The sequence below is a fragment of the Odocoileus virginianus genome, chromosome 1, assembly GCF_023699985.2.
Source record: "Odocoileus virginianus isolate 20LAN1187 ecotype Illinois chromosome 1, Ovbor_1.2, whole genome shotgun sequence".
NCBI lineage: Eukaryota > Metazoa > Chordata > Mammalia > Artiodactyla > Cervidae > Odocoileus > Odocoileus virginianus.
In genome coordinates this window covers 52386937-52414914 of record NC_069674.1, presented here as the reverse complement: position 1 = coordinate 52414914, position 27978 = coordinate 52386937, and the positions used below count along the sequence as shown (strand labels likewise).

General features: G+C 42.3%; 1 long non-coding RNA gene and 1 pseudogene across 1 annotated transcript; one reads left to right on the top strand and one right to left on the bottom strand.

The window, feature by feature from the left end:
• The first annotated feature begins 113 nt into the window (after positions 1 to 113).
• On the top strand, positions 114 to 9157 carry LOC139035272 (uncharacterized). The gene is made up of 2 exons (XR_011487938.1): positions 114 to 3690; positions 8891 to 9157. It is a non-coding gene; the product is annotated as an uncharacterized lncRNA (long non-coding RNA).
• Positions 9158 to 15028: 5871 nt separating this feature from the next.
• LOC110132623 (enhancer of rudimentary homolog pseudogene) lies at positions 15029 to 15840 on the bottom strand (annotated as a pseudogene).
• Positions 15841 to 27978: the final 12138 nt, after the last annotated feature.

Below are 27978 nucleotides of genomic sequence, written 5' to 3'. Positions count from 1 at the left end.
TTCCCAGTATCAGGGTCTTTTCAAGTGAGTCAGATCTTCACATCAGGTGGCCAAAGTATTGGAGTTTCAGCTTCAACATCAGTCCTTCCAATAAATATTCAGGATTGATTTCCTTTAGGATGGACTGGTTGGATCTCCTTGCAGTCCAAGGGACTCTCGAGTCTTCTCCAACACAGTTCAAAAGCATCAATTCTTCGGCACTCAGCTTTCTTTATAGTCCAACTCTCACATCTATACATGACTACTGGAAAAACCATAGCCTTGACGAAATGGACCTTTGTTGGCAAAGTAATGCCTCTGCTTTTTAATATGCTGTCTAGGTTGGTCATAACTTTTCTTCCTAACGAGTAAGCATCTTTTTATTTCATGGCTGCAGTCACCATCCACAGTGATTTTCAGTTCAGTTCACTCAGTTGTGTCCAACTCTTTGCAACCCCATCAAGCACAGCATGCCAGGCCTCCCTATCCATCACCAACTCCTGGAGTCCACCCAAACCCATGTCCACTGAGTCGGTGATGCCATCCAACCATCTCATACTATGTCGTCCCCTTATCCTCCTGCCCTCCATCTTTCCCAGCTTCAGGGTCTTTTCCACTGAGTCAGCTCCTCGAATCAGGTGGCCAAAAGCCCAAAAAATAAAGTCTGCCACTGTTTCCACTGTTTTTCCATCTATTTGCCATGAAGTGATGGGACCATATACCATGATCTTAGTTTTCTGAATGTTGAGCTTTAAGCCAACTTTTTCACTCTCCTCTTTCACTTTCATCAAGAGCCTCTTTAGTTCTTCTTCACTTTCTGCCATAAGGGTGGTGTCATCTGCATATTTGAGCTTATTGATATTTTTCCCAGGAATCTTGACTCCAGCTTGTGCTTCATCAAGCCCAGCATTTCTCATGATGTACTCTGCATATAAGTTAAATAATCACAGTGACAATATACAAGCCTTGACATACTCCTTTTCCTATTTGGAACCAGTCTGTTGTTCCATGTCTAGCTCTAATTGTTGCTTCCTAACCTGCATACAGGTTTCTCAAGAGGCAGGTCAGGTGGTCTGGTATTCCCATCTTCTTCAGAATTTTCCAGTCAATAAGACAGAAATAGATGTTTTTCTGGAACTCTCTGGCTTCTTCGATGATCCAGAGGATGTTGGCAATTTGATCTCTGATTCCTCTGCCTTTTCTAAAACCAGCTTGAATATCTGGAAGTTTGTGGTTCACATATTGTTGAAGCCTGGCTTGGATAATTTTGAGCATTACTTTACTAGCGTGTGAGGTGACTGCAATTGTGTGGTGGTTTGAGCATTCTTTGGCATTGCCTTTCTTTGGGATTGGAATGAAAACTGACCTTTTCCAGTCCTGTGACCACTGCTGAGTTTTCTAAATTTGCTGATATATTGAGTGCAGCACTTTCACAGCTTCATCTTTCTGGATCTGAAATAGCTCAACTGGAATTCCATCACCTCCACTAGCTTTGTTCATCGTGATGCTTCCTAAGGCCCATTTGACTTCAGATTCCAGGATTTCTGGCTCTAGGTGAGTGTGAGTGATCACACCATTGTGATTATCTGGGTCGTGAAGATCTTTTTTGCACAGTTCTTCTGTGTATTCTTGCCACTTCTTAATATCTTCTGCTTCTGTTAGGTCCATACCATTTCTGTCCTTTATTGAGCCCATCTTTGCATGAAATGTTCCCTTGGTATCTCTGATTTTCTTAAAGAGATCTGTAGTCTTTCCCATTGTACTGTTTTCCTCTATTTATTTGCACTGACCACTGAGGAAGGTTTTCTTATCTCTCCTTGCTATTCTTTGGAACTCTGCATTCAAATGGGCATATATTTCCTGTTCTCCTTTGCTTTTTGCTTCTCTTGTTTTCACAGCTATTTGTAAGGCCTCCTCAGAGAGCCATTTTGCTTTTTTTGCATTTCTTTTTCTTGGGGATGGTCTTGCTTCCTGTCTCCTGTACAATGTCATGAACCTCCATCCATAGTTCATCAGGTACTCTATCAGATCTAGTCCCTTAAATCTATTTCTCACTTCCACTGTATAATTTAAGGGATATGATTTAAGTAATACCTGAATGGTCTTGTGGTTTTCCCAACTTTCTTCAGTTTAAGTCTGAATTTGGCAATAAGGAGTTCATGATCTGAGTCAGTCAGCTCCCGGTCTTGTTTTTGCTGACCGTATAGAGCTTCTCCATCTTTGGCTGCAAAGAATAGAATCAATCTGATTTCGGTGTTGACCATCTGGTGATGTCCATGTGTAGAGTCTTCTCTTGTGTTGTTGGAAGAGGGTGTTTGCTATGACCAGTGCCTTCTCTTTGCAAAACTCTATTAGCCTTTGCCCTGCTTCATTCCGTACTCCAAGGCCAAATTTACCTGTTATTCCAGGTGTTTCTTGACTTCCTACTTTTGCATTCCAGTCCCCTATAATGAAAAGGGCATCTTTTTTGGGTGCTAATTCTAGAAGGTCTCGTAGGTCTTCATAGAACCGTTCAACTTCAGCTTCTTCAGGATGACTGGTTGGGCCATAGACTTGGATTATCATGATATTGAATGGTTTGCCTTGGAAACAGATATCATTCTGTCATTTTTGAGACTGCATCCAACTGCATTTCAGACTCTCTTGTTGACTATGATGACTATTCCATTTCTTCTAAGGGATTCTTGCCCATAGTACATAATGGTCATCTGAGTTAAATTCACCCATTCCAGTCCATTTTAGTTCACTGATTCCTAAAATGTCGACATTCACTCTTGCCATCTCCTGTTTGATCATTTCCAATTTGCCTTGATTCATGGACCTAACATTCCAGGTTCCTAGGCAATATTGCTCTTTACAGCATCAGACCTTGCTTCCATCACCAGTCACATCCACAAGTGGGTGTTGTTTTTGCTTTGGCTCCATCTTTTCATTCTTTCTGGAGTTATTTCTCCACTGATCTCCAGTAACATACTGAGCACCTACCGACCTGGGGAGTTTACTTTTCAGTGTCCTATCTTTTTGCCTTTTTATACTGTTCATGGGGTTCTCAAGGCAGAATACTGAAGTGGTTTGCCATTCCCTTCTCCAGTGGAGCACATTTTGTCAGAACTTCTGCACCATGACCTGTCTGTCTTGGGTGGCTATACAGGGCATGGCTCATAGTTTCATTGAGTTAGACAAGGCTGTGGTCCATGTGATTAGATTGGTTAGTTTTCTGTGATTGTGGTTTTCAGTCTGTCTGCCCTCTGATGGAGAAGGATAAGAGGCTTATGAAAGCTTCCTGATGAGATAGACTGCCTGAGGGGGATACTGGGTCTTATTCTGAAGGGTGGGGCCATGTTCAGTAAATCTGTAATCCAATTTTCTATTGATGGGTGGAGCTGTGTTCCCTCCCTGCTATTTACCTGGGGCCAAACTATGGTGGAGAAGGCAATGGCAACCCACTCCAGTACTCTTGCCTGGAAAATCCCATGGATGGAGGAGCCTGGTAGGCTTCAGTCCATGGGGTCGCTAAGAGTCAAACATGACTGAGCAGCTTCACTTTCACTTTTCATTTTCAAGCATTGGAGAAGGAAATGGCAACCCACTCCAGTGTTCTTGCCTGGAGAATCCCAGGGACGGAGGAGCCTGGTGGGCTGCAGTCTATGGGGTCCCACAGAGTCGGACATGACTGAAGCGACTTAGCAGCAGCAGCAAACTATGGTGGAGGTAAGGAAGATAATGGTGACCTCCATCAAAAGATCCCATGCATGTACTGCTACAGTCTGTGCCCCAACCCTGCAGCAGGCCACCACCCACCCACGCCTTCACCGGAGACTCCCGGACACCCACAGGCAAGTCTGGCACAGACTCCTGTGGGATCACTGTTCCTTTCTCCTGGGTCCTGGTGCACAAGGTTCTGTTGTGCCCTCCAAGAGTCTACTTTCCAGCCCTGTGTAAGTTCTGGCAGTTCTGTGGTGGGTTTAATGGCAAGCTCCTCCAAGAGGGCTTAAGCCATACCCCACGCACAGCCTCCGTCCCTGTGGCAGAGCACTCCCGACCCATACCTCTACAGGAGACGCTCAAACACAATTTTGTCTCAGTCTCTGTGGGGTTCCTGGGTCCTGGTGCACACAAAGTTTGTTTGAGCCCTCTGAGCATCTCTGGCGGGAATGGGGTTTGATTCTAAATGTGAATTCACCCCTCCTACTGTCTTGTTGGGATAGCCCATAATAACAATGAACAATCATGTCTTTAGCATTTATTGCCATTGTACCATGATTATTCTTCCCAGAATAATTGATTCATAAAAATTATAAGGGGAGGTGGGAGGGGGGACCGGGATGGGGAATACATGTAAATCCATGGCCAATTCATTTCAATGTATGACAAAAACTACTGTAATGATGTAAAGTAATTAGCCTTCAACTAATAAAAATAAATGGAAAAAAAAAAGAAAAAAAAGAAAAAATAAAATAAAATAAAATTCCACCACAAAAAAAAAAAAATTATAAGGATATAGGAATCAGTGTACTGGGTCAGCTCCCACATCCCAAATATATCCTCCTCCTGTTGGCTAAGGACTGCTGGTAGTGGCTTTGACTGCTGCAGCTGAGGCAGGAGGGCCAGACGCTGCCTGCAGCCAGGAGAGGGCGTCTGTTCTTACTGAGCTGAAGTGGAGCCAGATCTTGCTCTCAGCAAGTATCCTTCCTTCTCCACCAGAGTCTCTTACTGCTTTCATCACTCAGGGTCCCAGGAACTCACTGTTCCCACTTCCTGCCTTTTCCCCTAGGGGTTGGATTTCCCCCTCCTTCAAGAATAACCAATGTAGGCCAGGCTGACTCCTTCCCAACTCCCCTCAGTAAACTGCTCCTCAGTTCAGTTCAGTCGCTCAGTCATGTCCGGCTCTTTGTGACCCCATGGACTGTAGCACACCAGGCCTCCCTGTCCATCACCAACTCCTGGAGTTTCTCAAACTCATGTCCATTGAGTCGGTGATGCCATCCAACCATCTCATCCTCTGTCGCCCCCTTCTCCCACCTTCTATCTTTCCCAGCATCAGGGTCTTTTCCGATGAGTCAGTTCATAGCATAAAGTGGCCAAAGTATTGGAGTTTCAGCTTCAGCATCAGTCCTTCCAATGAATATTCAGGATTGATTTCCTTTAGGATGGACTGGTTGGATCTCCTTGCAGTCCAAGGGATTCTCAAGAGTCTTCTCCAACCACAGTTTAAAAACATCAATTCAAAAAAAAAAATAAAAATAAAAACATCAATTCTTCTGTGCTCAGCTTTCTTTATAGTCCAACTCACATCCTACATGACCACTGGAAAAACCATAGCTTTGACTTAGATCTTTTTTGGCAAAGTAATGTCTCTGCTTTTTAATATGCTGTCTAGGTTGGTCATAACTTTTTTCCAACTGCTCTTAGTCTTGGTCTTGAAAAGTGTGTATCAATAACATAATTGCTGGAATGGCTTAGAACTTGTTCTTTCTGAAAACCCTAAGGCCAGTTAAGTCAAGCAATGTCTTACACTAATTCTTGGCATTTCTAGCTCAGCATGCAGCAGAAAATTTTCCTTTCAGGAATTTCCTTTCTCCTGCTGGAGTCCCACTCATGATAAACATATTCTATTACAATATGGAAGACTATCAATGATTCTCAAGCTTATGGGGCATCAAAGTCACCTGGAATGCTTGTTGAAACAGATTTTCCTGCCCTCCTCCTACTTTTAGAATTTCCAATTTACTAATTCTAGAATGGACTGCGGAATCTGCATTTCTAACAAGTTCCCAAACAATGCTGATGCTGTTAGTCTGGGGACCAGATTTGAAGAACTGCTGATCTAAATGTTTAACCTCTTACTAAAGCCTTTCTCCACTTTCTGCTTTAACTGGAATCTCTCCACTCACTGCAGCCCCTGCAAGTTAATTCCTGTGCCTTCTCCCTCACTCCAGGTTTCTCTGTCTTCTATTGCTGGCCTACATTCTGTGGCCATCAGTTAAGCCTGTTATCTCCCTTGACCTCTGGTTTTTCTGCCCAGATTACCCAAAAGAACCTCAAACCAAATTCCTCCTCCTCTGGGAATTAGAATTGCCAGACTGCTGAGCCCATAAAGCTGACCAATCAAATTTCTTCATCCTAAAATCTCTCCCTCAAACCCCCCACCTCCCCCCACCCCACTCACTAATCCTATTAAGGAAGTCAAAAGAAGCCACCAGACCTCTCTTTACAGGTATCTTAGCCTGTCACCATGGCTGTGGTTGACAAAATTGTAAACGGCCCCCAGGTTTCCTGCCCAAACCTGTAGAACCATTACTTGAAGGGATTTTACTCCCATGATTAATTTCTGGACAGTTTGGTTTTTTCAAAGGGTGACTGTTTGGGTGATCAGAACCAACTCATGAGAATTCTAAAACCAGAGGTGGGTTGTTTTTTTTTTTTTTTTTTTGGTGGCAGATAGCAAAGTATCCTACCTTGGTTCCCACAAAAGCTTCTGCTTCAGTCAGTTTTGAGTCTTTATCAGCCCATCTCTCTGATTTTTGGGTCAGTGGTTTACCCTGTGACCATGATTCTCTAAAAGATTTAAGAAAATGTGATCATTAGTTTTACTTGTTAGGAAAGAGTGAAGACTTCTAACCTCTTTAAACATCAGACCAGAGACCAGAAGTTGATGGATATTGTTTTGAGCTACCACATTTGTGATAATTAATGCTTGCCCACATGTCTGGAAGATTCTTGAGGGCAGAGACCATCTTGTTTGTGTTATATTTCACCTTCTCCCACCTGCTAGTCAACAGCTGACTTTATTTAACAGTTGCAAATGACTTCCCCTTTCCAGGGACTGTTCTTTCTTGAAGACAGCTATCCTTATCCAAGGCCATGCCTCATTTCCAGCAGCATCCTGCATCACAGTGACTGCTTTATGCAGCAATGTAAGATGTAGCCTCTTGCCCTACCTGGGACAATTCTGGGTCATTACAGCTCATGAGCTGTCAATGGGATTGGCCAAGGCCTTTGTTGTGCCTGCAACATACCCAAACTCCTCTCTCTACTTAATCATGCTTTCTTTGTCCCCTCAGAGATGTTACTCCCCACAGCACATCCCATTAAATTTCATGCACCCAAATCTCCATCCCAGAGTCTGGTCCTAAGGACCTCAACCTGCCACAGAGGCACGATGGCCACTTGGGTAGATGAAAGTTGGGTGTGGTCAGGAGTTATCCTTCATTTTAGACCCCCATTTTCCAAATTCATCCTTGACTTTTCAGCTCTCCTCTAGGATAAAGGCAAGACTTTGGAAAGAATTACAAAGCAGGAAAATGTTCGTTAGTACTTTCCTCTGTCTTTGTGCTTCCCTTTCCATATACTGGTATCACTGTCTTCCTCACTTTCTAGGGTCCAACCCACAAGGCCTGACTTAATCTCATAAAATTAACACTAAGCCATTCATTCACAAATACCTGCATATGTATGATGTTCCAGGCCCTATACTTTCCCTTGGGGATACTGCATTGGCTACACTAATTCACAACTCTAAGGAATATATTGTGTCCTTTGATGAAGTTAAGAATGTTACAGGTCTCATCTGTCATGTCATTAAATGGGCTATCAAAGTGAAGATACAGGTGATGCCAGAACACACAGGAGTATCACATAATCCAGCCTTGGGTGGGGAGTATCTAAACAAAATCTTTAAGGAGTTAGACAAAGTTATAGGCCTTATAAGACCAGCCCTGAAAACACTATCATTGTTTGCTTCTCACATGAAAAAAATGTAGTGCTTAATCACTTTGAGGGATTAATCCATTTTGAGGGATAATTGGCTAATATAGGGAATAAAGTGGCCTCCCTGGCAGCTCAAGGATAAAGAATCCACCTGCAGTGCAGGAGCCACGGGAGACATGGGTTCTATCCCTGGGTCAGGAAGATCCCCAGAGAAAAGCACGGCAACCCACTCCAGTATTCTTGCCTAGAGAATCCCGTGGACACAGGAGCCTAGCAGTCTACAGTCCCTGGAGCCGCAAAGAGTCATACATGACTGAAGAGTCAGACATAATTGAAGCAACTTAGCATACACACATAGGGAGTTAAAGGATATTTTCCTCTAGGACATTTTCATCACAGGGTAACTTGGAAGCAACACTGAATAAACCCATTCTTGGAGGCACACCCATCCTCTCACATCTGCTCTGTTCTTTCGAATAACCTTGGAAGAAACTCTGATCACTTAAAAATCTTTTTAGCATGTAGTCGAAAACCTAACCTGCACCATTTATTAAGAGATTGGTTCCACGAATTGACCACTTAAATCCTAGATTTTGAGTATAAAGCTCTTTTGTTTGCCTACAGCTTCCTTTATCCCTAAGCGCTTACTCTGGTTGAAAGTAAAGCACATAATTCCACAGGCCACCCCTGGAAATATCCATCCGTGGACCTCCTATGTGCCTGGCCTCCATTTATAAATAAATTAGTCATATGCCTTCTGTCTTCACGATAGTTCCTCTTTGTAGGGAATGCTTAATCTTTTATGCCCTCCACTCCACCCTCCTTTTCTCCTTATCTAGAGATTTGTGGAGATTACAAAACTATTCATAACAACTGGTGATGTCATGAGTAATGTCACCTTTTTGAGAGGAGAAGAAAATGCTTAAAAATCACACACTTTGGAGAAGGAAGTGGCAACCCACTCCAGTACTCTTGCCTGGAAAATTCCGTGGGCTACAAATCCATGGGATCGCAAGAGTCAGACACAACTGAGCAACTTCACTTTCACTTTCACTTTTCAGATCCTTAGCTAAAGACTAGTGTTTCTGGTTTTCTATTTCCGTCTGGCCTCGTGAATGAGTTTGGACCAATGAAATAGGACTGGAGTGATACGAGCTGTTTCTGTGTGATCTTTTACTCAATTTTTATTCCTTCCTTTTAGAGCATCTTAGAATCAGTGACATAGTCATCTGTTTAGGATGGCAAGATTGACCTTCCTCCCTGGTCCCAGCATGGCTTACCTGATGGAGAAGAGCCTTCTTCCCAACCTACTCAATTACCTATTTTGGAACTTTTACATGAGAGAAAAATAAACTCCCTTTTTCTATTACTCTAGTTTAAGGTGGTATTTTTTTTGTTTTTTCTTTTTAATTAAAACCAGTTAGCCTCTACTCTAATATAATAAAATGTCTTAACCTTGAAAAAAAAATTACACACTTGCAGTTCAATTTATTTGCTCTTTTACAACTTATAATTCCAAAGGCTTTACAATAGCACATTTTCTTAACTTGTTTTTCTGATATAATGCTTTAGTAGTTCAATCAAGAAAGAACACATATGATTTAGCTCTTCCTTGAAGCTGGAACTCAGCAATTTGTTTCCTATGAAGTAACAATGGAATACATTTCCTTAAACCAGTTGTATCACAGACTCAAGATGTTATACAGAGAATCATTACCAATATCTATAGTTTCCATTTTTAGGATAAAGCTAAAGGTCTTGACAGTTTGAGCTTAGTTATCATTCTTCCCTTTGTGACCACTGCAGGGGAGAAATGGCCTTTAAGGGACGATCAAGCCACCACTCCAGGACCAGGGGTCGACTGTGAGGAAGGGTTACCTGTGTGAAGGGAACCCTGGCATGCTACCACCCCTAAGGGAGCTGCTAAGCTTCCAGTACTGAATGTAAGATCTGCCAGGATCACTTACAATATTCCCTGTAACTCACAATATACATTCATGTAACTCATAATACCATCAACATGTAACCCACAATTCCATGTAACCCACAATACCATCAACAGCATTAGGAGTTAAGTGTGAAAACCGGCATTAAAAACAACATTCCACAGTACTGAAAGGCTTTGTCTCTAATCTTGAAAGGTAAGGCCTTCCTTACAAGGTGTGTCTGTTACCTGGGTGGAACCCTGCAGTTTGTCGTTGCCCATAAGCAGTGTTAGCTTTGGAGGGCAGAACAGACACCAAGTAGTAAACCCCAAAGTCCAAAGAGCAAATCATAAGAAAAATTGAACACAGGATAGATAGCAACCTCTAGAGCTGCTGGATATTTCCTACACTTTATAATATCTGCCTCCGATCTCTGTTAATTTGTAAGGGACCTTGGTTTTTTATCTCCCACAGTTACCTGAGAGAAGAAGGGGTTTATACATTAAATAATCCAAGATGCTTAAAAAACAAAAGGAAAAAACACATCTTTCAAGAAAATGACCAATCTTCAAGACACTATTCCATACAATTCTGTAGTTTGTGGCAGCAAAAAAATATCATTAGCCAAAAATAAGACAATTTATAGAAGAGAGTTTTCAGCCTGGAAATTAAAATGTTGGCTGTGTAACTTGGAGTAAACTGTGTTCTCATTGTCTTCTACACAGAACAACTCAATCAGGTTTTGTTTTTGTTTTGTTTTTTGGCCATACCATGTAGCTTGTGAGATCTTAGTTTCCTAATCAGGATAAGGATTCAAACCCCAGCAACTCGGTTGTGAAAGCAAAGAGTCCTAGCCACCGGACCGCCAGGAAATTCCCCAGACTTTCTTTCAGACATGGCCAAAGGAGAAAATGCTGAAAACTACAGTATTGTGAAGGGGCAGGGTAAATTTATAACTGATGTGATTTCCCCAAATAGAAAAAGATTCACTTGCACTCTGATGGGAAACCACATGGGGAATGTAGAAGATGACTAAAGGTAAGGTGGCTAGTGTTTTAGTTAATTCATTTTACAATTTAGACATTGCAGTCTAGAGCTCACACATCTGGAATGGTCTCATTTGTTATGGAGCTTACAAAATGCTTCCATTTCTTGTGCATGAGCAGTCTCTAAGCACAGTGGCTGAGAGCAGTCTCTCTTGCCATCTTTTATAAGCAGGGACTGAACACACCAAAGCCAAAAAGTGCTCACGTAAAGTCACCCTGTTTTTAAAAATCCCTTCCAAATACTGAGCATGAATTGAATTTATGATTACAGCCAAGAGTTAAGAGGTTACAATACTCCAACTTCTAAATGGATGTAGTAGGCTTAAACATGTCAAGTCCAAAGGTTTGGGGACTAAGACTGGGGCCAAACTTCCCTGGAGCCCTTATGTGTCCCATTCTTCATTTACCTGCTTTGCTTCATTCTTTGCACCCCCAGATATAATCATCTCCCAAAGCTCTCCTTAGGGTCATCCCTCCCTCCCCACTACTGTCACCTGTACCCCGCCAGTCCTAGAATGGTCCAGGTGTGGATGGTCTGCTAGTTCAGTCCCTCTATCTCATCATTTTACACTCCTCCCAACCACAACCCACACAGCGAAGCAAAGCAACTTCTCTTCCCAAGTTAATTCTTTTCCATGGAAGTTATCATTTTTTTCTATGTACTCAAGTGCAAACTCCAACCTTTTAAAGATATAATTGTAATAGGCCTCTCATGTGTCTATCTTATACTCATGCAAGTCAGGATCCTCATCACTTTGTTCTGTTGAATTGCAACACTTTTTGTTGAATAAAACTGATTTTCACCCATACAGTCACTCTCCATTCTATTTTCTTCTATAAAATACTGCTGGTTGAAATTCCTACAGCACCTACATTTCATTTCTCTACTCAGTCTGGATTAGCCACTTATTGCCTACAGGATAAAAGTCTATAAGGGAAGAGAAACACTCCTACTTTATCCCATTCTCAGCCTCTTTCCCAATTCCTCACAATTCTTCCCTCTGGCAGGAAGATCTCAAACAGAATCCTGCCCTGGCTGTCCATCTGAGCTCATGCTGCTGTCTCCATTCCCACTCCAAACTTTATCCTTTTATTTCCAAAAGTGAAGTTGCTCAGTCATGTCGGACTCTTTGAGATCCCATGGACTGTAGCCTACCAGGCTCCTCTATCCATGGGATTTTCCAGGCAAGAATGCTGGAGTGGGTTGCCATTTCCTTCTCCAGGAGATCTTCACGATCCAGGAGCTGAATCCAGGTCTCCTGCATTGTAGGCAGACGCTTTACCATCTGAGCCACCAGGGAAGTCCATTTATTTCCAAACTGATCCTAAATTTGGGTGAAAAGTCTCGCCTGCATGTGGACTGCCCATTCTCAGTCATCCAGCTAGACTGATGTCCTCCTGACTATCTCAGCCCACCACCACCCAGCTCTCTATCATCTTTTCCTGCAGCACTTCATTTCACATTACACTGCAATTTCCTAGAAGGCAGAAATTCTAACAGATTCTTTTTGCAAATCCTTTGAATGTGGACAGTACAGTTTAAGTGACAACACACTTTCAAAATGAAGAAATGCTACTGATACACCTGGTACGGAACCAGCACAGACAACCAATTAGTGTATGAATCCGTTAGTCACTTACACTCCAGTGATTTGTGAGAGGCTTTCCTGGACTGCAGTCCCTCCGACTTGGTCATGGTGGGTTTGCTTCAGAGCCTGACACCAGTGCTTTCACAGCTATTCTGTCGTTTCCACTAGTAAACCGCAGGGACACACTCATATTCACCACGAACTTGTAATAACTTGCACTAATTTCTGGTGGGCCACACCGTAACTTGTGGAGGGACAGAGCTCTCAGGTGGCACCCTGATTATCCTTCCAGCCTCATGATAAGACCTTCCTTTGGAAGATGTCAGAGGACCCTGTGGACTCACTTCTTCAAGGAGGCATTCAACCTCATCCATGTCACCCTCCTCTTCCAACTCAGAGTCTTCTGAATCCTCAGGAAGCACAATGGTCAAAGCAGCTCTTTTCTTCAGCAAATAAGCTGTCATAATGTTTGAGAAGCTGCTCAGCTCTTTCAGCTTCCTGCCTTTCACAGTCTTTTTAATCTTTGCACACCTTTTCAAGTTATCATTTTACACCTCCCCAGTTTCATTTTTCATGATCATTTCCTCTTTATCTGCACTTAATTTCTTATTGGCTGTTTCCAAGATCCCTTGGTTTTGCTGTCTGATGCTGTCTCTTCATACCTGGAGGGGATCTGCTGGGGGGATTTCTCTACCTGGGCTTCAGAGCAACTCATGTCACACTGGAAGCCCTTGTCCACTGTGTGGACCTGGGCCAACCAGGTAGGGGAGGGAACGCGCCCCCCGCAGCCATTGTTCTCCACCTCATAGACTCCATCCTGGTTCCTGCTCCCCACTGACATCTGCTCTGCTCCCTTCCTACCACTTCCTGGTGAAGACCCAGGGGAATTCCCAGACTGTACCTCAGTCCACCAAGTCAAGTCGCACTGGATGCCCTCATCTACTTTGCTGACCTGAGCCAAGCAGGGAGGGGATGGGACAGCCATCTCAGGGCAGCTGTTGCTCTCTACCTCTTCACCCGCAGCCTCAGGGGAGCCGTGGCTCCCGCTACTGTTCTCTGGCATACTTTCCCCTGCAGTAAAGGGCTTCTGAGATGATTCTGAGTGTAGGCTCAGGTCTTTAACTGCTTCCATGCTGGCACAGAGTGGAGCATGAAGCTTCCTGATGAAGCTTGTTCCCATCTCTAGCAGACTAGTACAATTGTGAATTCCGGGTATTCTGGATCTCATCTCTGTCATTTGGAGGTAGTGGGTTTGGGGAAAGAGTTGCATACCTCTTATTTTCCTGACCCAAGTTCATCTCTATGATAAATCCTGACTAACATCTCATCATGTCTTACAAAATCAAGCTACTGCTCCGACTGGACATCTCTGTGTTCATCTTTATATGCAATGTGGTCTTCACCCTCATGAGGTTATAAAGCACACCTCTACTTTTACAGGAACTCTGTGAAATGCCATTGTGCTGCAGTATGTTCTCTGGCATAGTTTTACCATAAGCCACATCATACAAACCCAGTTTGTTTCAGTGATTTCCAGAATTTTATTATAGAGGATCCTTTGCCCTGTTCTAGCCTCCTTGGCTCTTCGAGATACAGCTTCCTTGAAGTGCGTTTCTATACAGTGTAATTAGAAGGGCTCTTGCCATTTAGCTCCCTCTTCTGGGCAACAAAAATCAAAGCCCCATATGTTTCTTGATGAATGTTGTCAGTTTCAATGTCAACATTAGGGATACTGGTCACCCTTCCTACATCATGGGTGTTGCCTTCTGAATGCACACCTTGTTTTTCATTCATGTTTTCAGCCTGTTGAGGTTCATTGTGTGTGTGTTTCATTTTCATTTCTTTCCCATAGCCAGCATATTGTTGGAACTGTGCCACATTATAAGACATAGGGACTATGGGTTTTCAATTAAGGATAGTGAGCAATGAGGACTGAGCAACAAGGAAGGCAGGATACTCACTGAGTACCATAGATATGGAAAATACAGACTTCCATTTCTGAAACCTAGAAAGAGAGGGGGATAGTCATTTTGTCTCCTGAAGCCAGTCACAACATTCAGCCAGTGCATACCTGTACATCCATACCAATTGTTAAAATACTGAGTTTACTCTATGCCAGTTGGTTAACAGCCCCTAGTTCCTCCCTGGACATCTGCAGAAGTCAACCAATGAAGGAGGAATGACTATATCAGTGGGGCCTCCAGAACCCTTCTTCACAATAGAACAGCTCTAGAGTAGGCATCTATTCCACCTGGTTGATTCCCAGGTCATCAGTTGGTCAGCATATTAAGAACAACACTCCCAACTTTGTAGCCTTTTAAAAAAAGAGACCAAGCGCATACCAGGTGTAACTCAAGCTTGTCATGGTTACAAGAAGAATAACACCAGACCTTACAGAGCAAAAGGGAACAAAAGTTCTTTGGATTTAAAATCCTTCCTAAGCCTATGTATTCAGCACTATTCATGGGGATAACCACTGCAGTGGTGTCAATAACACCAAACACGTTTCTCTCATACATTTTGGGGAAAGGCATCTGACATTGCCAGACAGATTTGTACAACTGACAAGTGAAGCCAAGATGAAACTTCTAACTATATATAAAAGAAGTGGTAGTTACATTCAAATCAGTGTTGTGCAGCTGATCTCATTAACTCAGTTTCACCGTCGAGGAATGCCGTGTGCCTCTCACACCTGACCTAATATTTTGTATAAGCATATGCATATGGGTATTTTCATTTACTGAAGGAAAAGGAAGTCTCAGTTTGGATTTCAACACTGTCTTTTTTTTTTTTTTTTAACTAAAGAACATTTATTTGTTTTTCACCAAGACTTTATCTTGAGGATGTAACTAAACTGCGCCTCCACTCCCCACCCCAATTTGAAGGAGGATTAGTACAGTGGATGTTATAAAGCAGGTATGAACAGTTTGAGGGACTGGAACCAACGTTAACTGACAAAAACCAACTTCCATCTAAATCATCATAAAAATGTTTAAGTAAAAAAAGGGGGGGAGGGGGGCAAAGGGGTTTTCAGATTGGACAAGATCATCACATTTTATCTAATACATTCAATTCTGGGTAGGGTATACCAAAATGGAAACAGGATAACTATAATACAAAACTTCCACTACAGCACACTGCACACATCTGTGTTCCAAGCACACCCCCGTTCCCCTAATGCTTCCAAACTCAACTATTTCCCAGCCTGTTGGGCCTGTTGACGAAGGAGCATGTAGATCTTCTCTTTAATCCAATCTTTGTTATAAGGCTGGTATGTCTGGGTATCAGCTCGGTAAACAAGGCAGCTGAGGTCTGCCAGGTCATCAATAAAATCAAACAACTGACTGATATCATATGTGATAGAGGGGCTGTTGGGATTCATTCTCTTCAGATGTTCTTCATACATTTTACAAACACCTTCCATACACTCATTCACAGATTCATAGTCAGCGTAAGTTCTGCCTTCTGGCCTCTTGGTAGGCTGTACCAGAAAGATGGTGTGAGACATCGCGCCAAAGTCTCCCGCTGCAGCCGATGCCAACTCCGCCGCCGCACACGAGCTTACCTGCAACGCCGCCAACAGCCAATCCCCTCAACACTGTCTTAAGAGGTTTGTTGTTCTTGTTTACCTGCTAAGTCATGTCCAACTCTTTTGTGACCCTATGGACTACGGGCTGCCAGGCTCCTCTGTCCATGGGATTTCCCAGGCAAGAATACTACAGCGGGTTGCCATTTGCTCCTCCAGGGTATCTTCCAGACCCAGGGATCAAACCCGTGTCTCCTACTTGGCAGGAGGATTCTTTACCACTGAGCCACCTGGGAAGCCCTTTTAAGAGGTCAGAAGCTACAAAAGGTAGTTCATGTAACTATAGAGACAGATAGCTTCAAAGCCAGTCCGTGGAGGGTCAGATCTGGAACTCTTGTTGAAACTATTGGAAGAGTATGCTCTTCTCCTGGATGACTAGCCACAGAATCATTACAGGCCTGGAAATGTTGTGAGCATCTTTGCCACTCTGAAATAGTGGTTGACAGTGAGGCCAACACAGAGAAAGCCAAAACCTAGAATGAGAGGGAAATAGACTAAAAAATGGATTATGTCTTTGGAGTCTCCATCTAGCTAGCCAGAAGTTGACTAGATGGCTTCACTCTTGGAATTTTATACATTTCTTTTTTCACTAGTCTGAATTATGTTGGAATAAAAAAAATTACAAATTTTATTCCTACTCCCAGAACTCACCACTTTAATTCTCCTAAACCACAACTCTAAAGGATAAATAATTTAAACCTGAGGGGGAATGGTGTGGGAAAACCACAGAGGCATCTCAACCTGTTAATTCAAAGAATATTTAAGATACACTATGAATTGTTTTCTGTTAGAATCCCCTACCCTCTGTACTCAACACTTTTCCCCTCACAATTCTTGTCTCTGCAGCATTTCAAAATAGCATTTCAACATCTGTACCAATTAGGGAATCTCCAGAGAAACAGACCCAACAGTTTATATATAATAAGCTTTCTTGAAGGAAGTGGCTCTTGGTGGAGGTGCTAGTCCAACATCTGCCAGGTAGAGACACAGTGAGGAACTGCAGGTCACAGGCCACAAGCTGGCTCAAGGTTCTCTTGCTCAGATTGTGACTGCTATTCACCTGGGAACAGTGACTGATGAATTCAAAAGCTCTCCTCATCACACCTGGTTTTCTACTTGCAAAAGTTACACTATATACATGCTTTATCTACAGCAAGATCCTTGGGAGAATCACCCCATGGATCCTCCTGCCTGCCCACAGCCCTTTTCCCCGTGCACTGAATGAAATCCTAGATGTCTGGCTTGCAGACATTTTCAAGTCTTGTTTGTCCTTCTTCCTCCAAACTACTTTTCTGACATCACCATAACAGCTTTTAGAACCTTTAGGCCTTGTCAAAAATATTACAGGGGACTAGAAACTCTAGGGTACCCTTTCAGCCAGACTAGTCTCACAACATGAGAAGACTTTGATTGGATTATGCTGTGAGCCTGGGCCCGACACAGACTAGGAGCCTTGGCTCCCTAGTTTGGGAAACAAGGATAGTAACAATACGGAGCTCATGGGTTGTTGAGGTCAAATGAGAGAAGCTGCTTTCAGCATTTAGCAGTGTAACTGGCATATAGTGAGAATTAGAACGTTTCCTATTAACCTGAACCACAAACACTGCCCCATGGGCTGCCACAATCTCCTAGTGTGAACACAGGGTGAAGGGAAGTCATGGGCAAAAGTGTTAGAAAAGCTTCAGGCTTTGGTTTACAGGCAGGGCCTGTAATCCCATTGAACCTCCTTGGGGATTCAGATTTCTCACCTGCCCCCAAAATGGAGAGGGGATTACAGGCAGGATTCTGGTACCAGGGACCCAGGCGAGGCTGCTGGGCCATGGGCGGCACAAAGAAGAAAGATCTGGAGTTACTGCCCTCAATATTTTCGTTGTTTCCTGACGAGATTATTTTCGCTGAAAAAAAAAACAGCGTGCTCGTAGTTAGAAAGGGACAGCCGCACCCCACCCTGTAAAGTGTTGTGAAGTAAGAGAGTCATCTTCGTCCCCCGTCAGGACTGGAAGCCTGGGTGGCAGGTCCCTTACCATGTCTTCCCGCTGGCCTGGATGCGTTGCCCTGCATGCATTACGACCAGGGGAGCAGTGCCCAGAGCCCGGGCTCACGTCGTGCTGAGCGAGTCCGGCTCCCCAGGCAGCCCCATCTTGGGAAGATGAGGCTTTGGAGGCGTGGGGGCACTCAGCGTGGGGTGCTAAAGCCAGGGGCCGCGCCCGGCGCCTGCAGTGGAAAAGGGGGCTTTAGGCCCAGCTGCAATGCCCTTGTCCGCAGCCTCTCCAGCACGCCCCTCAGCTTCCGCCACAGTCTGAACGCCTCCCCAGTCCCGGAGTCCTGGCCTCGGCTCCGCGTCTCCTAACACCTTCCTCCCTGTAGGAGAAGGCCAATCTGTCTCTAAAACCTCCAAACCCTGCGCCCCCGTACCCTGTATGAACACGTGTTCCCATTAGCGACACCAACCTGCTCTAGCTTGACATCTGCGACTGCTAAGCCTCTAGGCAATTGGAAGCCGTGGAGCACACAACCCGGGCTAGTGAGACCTCACTGCCGGTGGTCACGGCCCCAGCCTTTATTCGCGTGTCCGGATCTGCACGTGCAGCCTTCCCCGCAGGCCCCGCCCCCTGCGCTTGCGCCCTGTCGGAGCTCCCAGGCCAGACTGCCCAGACAGAAGGCGCTGGAGGAAGCCGGTGCTGAGACTTGATGGAGGAAAGTGGTCCTCTCCACCCACTCCCGGGTGAACCTCTCCTCCCTTCTGCACATCCCTGTGAGCCTGGGGGCCCTGACCTTGCCTCTCCTAGAGGACAGAGCCCTTCTGCACCCCCGACTGTCCCCTCCTCAGAGTGTGTTGAGTTAGGACGGGTCACAGCCACTTCTCTGAGCTCCTGGCCTCCTTCCTTCCTTGAGCACAAAGCCACTGACACTTAAGGAAGAGGAGCCTACTGAGAAGAGACGAAGGAGGCCAACCTGGACGAAGGACAGACCTGGGAGGAGGAAGATTTCTACAGGTGGGGTGAGCAAGCGTGCTTGAGCAGCATCTCCGGGGAAGGGGCTTTGGTGATGAGGATGCTAATGGTCGGAGGCAGTGGTGATACAGGGAGGTGTGGGCGTCGTCTATGGGGTGTTGGGTGGGCAGTGAGAAGGGGAAGCTCGTGAGTAGAGTACTCTGTGTGTGAGTGGAAGATAAGCTATAGGACAGTAATGGAGGGGAGTCATGGGGTTCTAAGGAGGATTTGCGGAGTTTTCAGATTTTTTTTTTTTTTTGAAAGAGTAGAATTGAGGTATTTATCTCGGGCATGGACAGACAGAGAGATGTTACTGACAGTGGAGAGAGAGGGATGTTAAGATGATGTTCTGAGAATAGGAGAGTAGTCCAGCCTGGTTTCAGTGCTTGGGCCTTGGACAGGAGAAAGTCTTTGAGGTTGGAGAGAAATGAAATCCTGAAAGCAGGAATTTAATTCCACTACCTTGTTATTATTATATTTTCAGTCAAGAGGGGTAGGAATAGTACTAACAATGCCTGCCATATTGCCCCATGGAATGGAAGGAGCAGTAATTTATAGACAGAAAAGAGCTGCTGGTAGAACTAGGGGCTGACCTGGGGATGGGATTCAGAAATTTGTATTGGCCCTCATCTGCAGTGGTATGTCACTTGCCTCATCATTTTCAGTCACGTGGGAGAGACAGGTGGTTGGGTGGATCAAGGATTGTGGTTTTATAGGAAGAGAAATCAAGGGCTCAAGAAAGTTCAGTATAATGGTGAGACGTTAAAGTAATACATCATAACACATACGCATACCCTGCACTTGTGTGACCCTGGGTGTGAGTGCCTCCATAAACTGTGCTCCCTAGGTGCCTTACCTCACCATACTTAGTGACTTAGCATGTAGTCAGGGAGAGAAAGTAATGGCAGAGAGGAGCTGATCAAGCTAAGAAAAAGTAATGGAAGTCTTACACATAAGAATGAAAGAGCTAGAGGAGGGCGTTTGTGGTGTGAGAATGGACATCTGAGGTTTAGGATTTCAGAGTGGGAGTAGCTGTTAAGTTATAACAAGGCCCACAGGGTGGCCATTGGTTTGCTGCAGTCCGGTGAGCATGAAGGTCATTGCCTCTGAAAAAGGAAAAGGTCTGGGAATCTGGAGTTTTGTGAGTCACCCCCTTTGAACCCAAGTTTGTGTGCCTGAGGCACAGTGAGGCCAAACAAACTGAAACACTGGAGTTTGGAGCAAAGAAAGATTTACTTGCTGAAGACACACCAACCCAAAAGATGGATTAATAGATTGATAGATTCATCTCAGATCCATCCTGGGGGCTGGTGGACTGGGGTGCAAGGTTTTTAAAGGCAACAGAGGTACGGGTTCTTTGTGATTTTCTGATAAGACCTCAACTGCAGTCTTCTGGCTTCCTGTGACTGGATGTTTCATTGGTGACTGTGATTGATCTGTGTGTTCCTGCAAAGCAAACTAGTAAGTGATGGTCTGCTGCTGCTGTTGAGTCACTAAGTCGTGTCTATTCAGTTGCGACCCCATAGATGGCAGCCCACCAGGCTCTGCCATCCCTGGGATTCTCCAGGCAAGAACACTGGAGTGGGTTGCCATTTCCTTCTCCAATTGATGGTCTAGTGATCCCTTAACTTCTTTCTAGGACAGAGCAAAAGCAGTTGTTGAAGCATTTTATTCTGTATTTAGAGCCCTCATGATGGTTTAGGAGCCTCAATTCTTTTTTTTTTTAATCTTTAAAAATATCTTTATTTTCATTTATTTTTATTAGTTGGAGGTTAATTACTTTACAATATTGTAGTGGTTTTGGGGGAGCCTCAATTCTTAATTGACCCTCCAGGTGTCATCAATTTTAAGTCTGTTGGAGCCAGCTGGTTGAAGCCAAAAAGGACATTATCTCAGATGTTTGGGGTCATAAATCAAGGGATTAGTTTAACAATCATGGAAAAGCTTATGTTGGTCTTGCTTTTCCTGTGTTACTGCCTTCCCTCACTTCCTTAGTAACTGAGTGTGCTCTTTGAAACTCAGGGAAGATCTAGGAGATGAAAACCTTTTTCTGCAAACAATAAATGGCTGACACAGAAAGGCTTTTGAGCCTGGGAGGGCCCTGCTGTGTCCTGCTTCCTTTAGCTTCTCTCATATTGTAGTCATTTAGAGGTTCTTCTGTCCTAAATGAATGTGGCAGTGACCAGCAAGGTGAGAGATGGAAACATCACCAAGATGCTTATATTCATAACTTGATGCTTTTCTTAAACGGAGTCCCTGGATTTTATAATCATAAGTACCCAGAAAGCTTGGATCTGCCACCTGCTAGTGTTCATGTCTCAGCCCTGGAGTGCATGGAGTGCATGAAGAACCTTCTCATGAGGGCAGCTCAGAACAGGAGTGTCTTTAGGAGAGAACAAGCTTCAAATAGGTGGGGGATATGGTGCCTTGTGCTTAGTTAAACAGGGCTTCCAGGTTGCATAGTTGAGAGAGTTGGTAGGTAGGTCAGTAGGGAGAAGTTCCTAGAACTTGAAATGAAAGTTCCCAGAAATGCCAGCTAACTGGGAACTTTGAATTAGAGGCAATGCTGGAAGATGTCAAGAATGAAACATAGAGTGGTACTACCTGGTCCATAGATGCCAACTAGACTATTGATGTAAGGATGTTTTTGTGCCAACTGAGGCATTTTCTGTTAGGTGGGATGTCTGAGGTTAGATGGTAGTTGCTATTTTTGCAGTAATGTCCAGCTAGTGAACTGTGTGTTCTCTGCTCAAGATTCCAAATGGGTGTTATTATTATCGTCTCTATTTTAAGATGAGGACACCTGAGATTCAGGGAGCTTAAGTAATCTGTCCACATGCGTTAAGTTGCAGTTCTACTAGCTGGAAGGGGCATAGGATGCGGTCTTTCTTTGGGTTTCCAGATCCAGTGCCTTTTCTAGTGTTTGTGTGGTCAGTGTCACTCTCATTTTGAGTCTTCATCTCTTATTAAAGCAAAGTGATTTCTACTTTCCTCTCAATTGACATGCTGATTTCAGATAGAAATTTTAAACACAAATGTAATGATGGTCTTGCTTTCCAAACCTAAAGAGCCTCACTAGTGAGCCTTCATTCATTCATTCCATTCATAAAATTTGAGTCCCTATAATGGTACCAGCACAATTCTAGCCCTAAGGAAACAGGGAAGGAAAACAGAATTATAATTGCTAAGGAGCCTTCATTCTTGTCGTATTTGCAATGAGATGCTATTCATAACTATCATATTGGGAAAAGTGAGTCTGAAAACACCAAGGGTTAAGGAGGAAGTGGAGTGACAGTTACTCATGAGTATAGATTGGTAAAAATCACTCTGGAAGGCAAGTTGACAGTATCTGAAAAAGCTGAAAATGTGTCATGAAGTCATGAAGCAGCAATTCTGCCTCTTAAAATATCCTTAGGAAAAACCTTGCATATACACACAAGCAATTATTTATTAAAAATGCTTGTTATTGTAGCATTACTTATAATATATAAAAAAAGAAAGCCACTTAATTGTCCATAAAACAAAAGAATGGATAAATAAATTGTAGTATAGATAAATTATACTACACAGAAATTAAATAACTAGAATCACATCTATCTCCATGAATAAATCTTAAATACAAGGTTCTAATTTATAATTTCCTGTATAAATATCTTTTAGAGTTACAGCTTTTCTTGCTATTGAAAAATGATTTAAATTACATTTTTTAACTGTGTTGGTGGGATATAGGAATACTATTGATATTTACATACTGATTTTATATTCCAGCAACTTTACTGAACTCTCTTTAGCTTTTTGTGGATTTGACTAGATGTTCTATGTGAACACTCAAATGAGCTATTACAAATAATGAATTTTGTTTCTTCCTTTTCAATGAATATCTTATTTATCTTGTTAATCGCTAAAACCTTCAGCACAATATTCAGTTAAAAGATAACAGCATTGTCTTGTACTTAACTTCTTTTTAATTAAGCTTTTTTTGTGTGTGTGGTGCGAGGGCTTCTCATTAGTGACTGCTCTTGTTGCTGAGCATAGGCTGTAGGCACACAGGCTTTAGAAGTTGCGGCACACAAGCTCTGGAGTCATGCTCCGAGGCATGTGGAATCTTCCCAGGCTGGAGATCGAACCCCTATTCCCTGCATTGGCAGGTGGATTCTTATTATCTGTGCCACCAGGGAATTCCTGTATTTAATTTCTAATGATACACTATAAAGGATTATTGTAGGTTATTTCTGAGACATCCTTTAGCAAATGAGTAGAATCTCTTATTCCAATTGTTTGAGAAGTTTTAAAATATTGAATGAATGTTGAACTTTAACAAATGGTTTCCTGCATCTTTGAAATAATCATATTTTTCCCTCTTCATCTTGCTAATAAAGCAGAGTCTTTAATGAATTTTTCTCTTGTTAAACAATCCTTGTATCCCTAGGGTGTACCCAACTTTGTCTTTTTTTTTTTTTTTTTCCATTTTATTTTTGGCTGTGCTGCACAGCTTATGAGATCTTAGTTCCCTGACCAGGGATTTAACCCAGACCCGCAGTAATGGAAGCAGGGAGTCCTCATCACTGGACTGTCAGGGAATTTCCCCACCTTGGTTTTGATATATTTTAATATGCATTGTAGGATTCCACTTGCTGGTATTTTATTTAGAATTTTGGAAACTGAGACTATAAGTGGAATTGTTTTATAATTTTTAATTCTTTTTTAAAAATTTTTATTAGTTGGAGGCTAATTACTATTTTTAATTCTCATGTTGTCTTTTCTTGGTTTCAAGATATCCTAGCCTCATACTGTAACATAAGCTAGATAACTTGCCATCTTTTTCTGTTCTCTAGAGCACTTTGCATAAGACAAGGATTATCTATTTATTCCTTGAAAGTCTAGTAGAACTTCCCTGTAAGAGTACATTGTATATTTTATTTTGTAAGTAGACTTGGCTACTGATGCGTTTTATTTAATGTTTATAAGTCTGGTTTTTTAATTTCTTGATTTTAACGACTTGGAATTTTTCTAGGAATTTGTCCTTTTTGTCTGAGTTTCCCAATTTGTAGCTATAAAACTTTTCATGATTTTTGATTTTTTAAAAGTGGTTGTGATATCTATAAATGTGTTATTTTGATACTTCATGTTCTTTGTCCTCTATATTTTTTCCTGATCAATGTGCTCGAAACTATATCCATTTCATTAGTCTTATCAAAGAACAAACTGTGTTGTTGTTGTTCCTCTCCTTTATTTCCAATGTAGTACTTACTATTCTTTTGTTTGTATTTTTAAAGGTCTTTGGATTTCCTCTCGATTACTTTTCTAGCTTATGAGTTGGGCATTTAGCGAATTAATTAAATTTTTATTTCTTATATACATGTTTAAAGTTATACATTTCCTTCTAAATACCTCTTCGATTGCATTTTACAAGTTGTTATGAAGAATTCTCATAGTAATTTATTTCTAAGTATTTTCTAATTTCCATTCTTTGCTCCTTTTTCTAATTGTAATATGCTTCTTTTCATGATCCTTTGAATTATTAAGAACAAAGTTTTTCAATTTACAAACATCAGATTATTTTGGCTAACATTTTATTATTGATTTCTGATTATAGTGCATTTTGTTCAAAGTTGCCAATAATTTGGCATTAGATTGGATTTGTTTATATAGCCTTATAAGTATTCAAATTTTGTAGATGGTTGAGTAAATTTGAAAAAAGTTTTATCGACTAATTATTAGATGTTCTTTATTTATAAATATCCTTTTAATTCAAAATTTTTGTTTAAATTTTCTGTTGTTGTTTAGTCACTAAATCATGTTTGACTTTTTTTGCAATCCCATGGACTATAGTCTGGCAGGCTCCTTAATTTTTGGTCTACATGTATGTACATACATGCATACATGTGTATGCATATGCTTACATCTGTTTTCTGGTTCTGCTTGCTAAGAGGGCCTAAAGCAATATCTTTGGGAACAAGGACACCTAGCCCTCAAATTTTGGTTTCTAAATGCCATTCTCCACTTGGAGGAATCAGAAATTGAAGAAATGACTGATTTTAGGACAGGCAAATAGAGAGAATCACAATTTACTGGTGAAGCCCAAAAGAAACAACCTCTATGGGAACTAGCACTGAGTGGGGAAACCTGAACTTTCATTGACAAATTGCTGGAAGCTCAGTGGTGACAAGTCTCCAGGGAGACCAAGTCATTGATGGGGCCCCCACATTTCCATGAGTTTTACCTCCTGGAGCTCTGCAGTTTTCTCATGGTGCATAAGTGTTTAAGTGTTAGTCGCTCAGTCGTGTCCAACTCTTTCTATGGACTGTAGCCTGCCAGGCTCCTCTGTCCATGGGATTCTCCAGGCAAGAATACTGGAGTGTGTTGCCATTTCCTACTCCAGGGAATCTTTCTGACCCAAAACGTGTGAAGGTCACAATCAGCAATATAAGCTCACTAAAAGACAGAGATAATTGTAGGAATACAGAATACATGCCTTGCTCCATACCATACCACTACATTGCTAAAGGCCTGTTTACATAAGTTCTTCAGCCAGTATCCATGAAGTACTTATTTTAGGGAAGCAAGATAGAAAGGGTATACGGCTGACCCTGAACAACATGGAGTTTAGGGGCACTGACTCTTAAGTCCATATAACATTATAGTGGGCCCTCTCTATCTGCAGTGCTGCATCTGCAGATTCAACCAACTGTGGATTGTGCACTGTCCCTCTCACAGATGGCCTGGTAACTTCCTCTCCCAAATCCAAGGTTTTTAAATAGGTTAAAATTAACATTACAAATATTTTAGATTATCTTAATATCTTAAATGATTATAACATCAGAAATGGTTAAGCAAAAATTCAACTTTAGAAAATGTGTTACATCTTTATTTTCCCAGGTAATCATTTCTGCTCTTTTCTAGAGTCATGACAATGTTTAAAATGTAGTCTTAAGAATTCTGTTTCATGGCATTTGGCACTTAATTGAAATAAAATGCCTTATGAACTCAAAAGGTATGCTTGAAACAATGTCATGTGCCTAGTTTTAGATATAGATCCCATGGGAGCTGCTTTACATTGCAAAAAAAATAATTAGTATAAAAGCTAGAAAATACTGATTTATGATCTCCCTAAAATGGGCACTCAAACTAGCAGTGATTGTTCTGCTTCTTAGCTAAGAAGTGAAATTGTAAAGAAGGCAAGGTGGTGTTGAGGTTTATAGTGACAAAGACTTTACAGCTGTTCTCCCACAGTAGCTGCAAGGAGTCAGCCTCCTCTGACATCAGCAGCCTCTTCTTCCTAATGGTTATAGATTTCTCTAAGGATTTTTAAGGGGACTACAACTTTGAGGAGGGAAGGAGCAGCAAACAAGTACAAATATTTGAGAATAAATGTTCAACCTGTTCTTTTTCCAGTTAAGATAAAACACCGAAAAGATTAGTTTGGAAACTTTAGAAACTTCAATCCAGCCTGCCATCCCACAGTGTTTTAAATGTTACAAAGTAATGCTGTAAGTGTTAACTAAGTAACAGATTGCTACTTGTCTGACCCAAATAGGCTTTTGCTAGACCTTGGAAAAAGTTAAGTCTTCACAGCTATAGTTGGCTGAATTACTGTTCTAGAAAGTGAGATGTATGTGAAAGTCTGCTGAGTTGGGGTATGGAGTATTATCCTGGGAAAGCTTTTACTTTCTTGGGGAAAAAAGAAAAAGATGGCTGAAGCCATTCCTTTCCCTATCTTCCTGCCTCTGACAACTAACTATGTAAAGGCTAAAACTGTTGCAGCCATCTTACAATTATGAGAGAAATGTTAAAAGACTCAGAGACATTTGGGCTCTGTTTTTCTAAAGCTGTTGAATCAAGGATAACCAACTACCTGCAGGTTTATGTGACTAAACAGACCCTTCTTTAAGCCACTGCAGTAGAATTTTTTTATTCACAGCCATATGCATTCCTAACTGTACAGCCATTAAAATGATACCTTTTAGTACTCTTTTATCCTCACAATTAGCTACTTTTCCTATAGTTACTGATATTACTAGTCACCCTAACCAGAAAACTCAGTCATCCTTCACTTCTTATTTCCCCTCATCCTCTTAGTGCCTGAGTCTTACATATTATATCTAGCTAGTTTTAAGTTCAGCTCTGTTTCACTATCCTCACATTGTTCAGACTCTCTCCACCTCCTGTCTGGATTATTTTTACAGCCTCCTAACTAGTAACCCCAGATTCAGTCCAATATGCACCATGCTTCAGAATTATTTTTCTAAAATCTTATCAATATATTCCTTCCTTGCGACTTCCCTTCTGGTCCAGTGGTGAAGACTCATTGCTTCCAATGCGGGGTTGGGGTGGGGGGATTCCATCCCTGGTCGGGAACTAGGATCCCACATGCCAGCGTGGTGAGGCCAAAATAAATAAAAAGATACTCGTCTTAAAAAAGTTTTAAATGATTCTGTCTTCTAGAGGAGGAAACACAAACTCTTTTTTTGTTTCTTCCTTCTTGGTTAGATTTTGGATCTCCAGAATCCAGCCTGCACAGAGTAGGAACGCAACCATCTGTTAAATGATTTGAATCTTAAGTATCAAAAACAGACATTTAATCAGACTAAGCAGAGTGAGAGCATACTGGACAGTCAATAAAGATGCTTTGAATTAGTTTCTAGATTCTGCCGTAATTCCAGACATACATATCTTGGTGCGTATTCACTTGATTTAATCTGACCTAAAGAAGCTCTTTAGTTATATCTGTGCATTTAGTTTTAATTGGTCACGTACATTCTCCAGATTGGGCTTGTGCCAAGAATGGAAGTTATGAAGGTGGGTGAAGTCTATGTGGGCATTTCTGAGTTTTGTGATCTATGAATAACTTCTATCAAACTAGAGTGTAGATCTGTGGTTTTCTGCTTACTAGCAAGCCGTACCAAGTTAACCACACCAGAGTGGGCCACAGCCTACGGCTGTTACAAAGGCCTCGCTTTGTGAAGCTGAAGGCTCTCCTTTGGAAGTTACTGGAAGTCGAGGCACTGCAGCACAAACTAGCTGAAGAGCTTCCCCTCCATAAGCCAACGGTTCACTCCCCAGACCTGCAAGCTCTTTCAGGTGCCGTTCTGAGTTTTCCCCCGGCCTTGAGACCAGGACATGAAGTCTCTCTCGATGAGTACTGGAAAA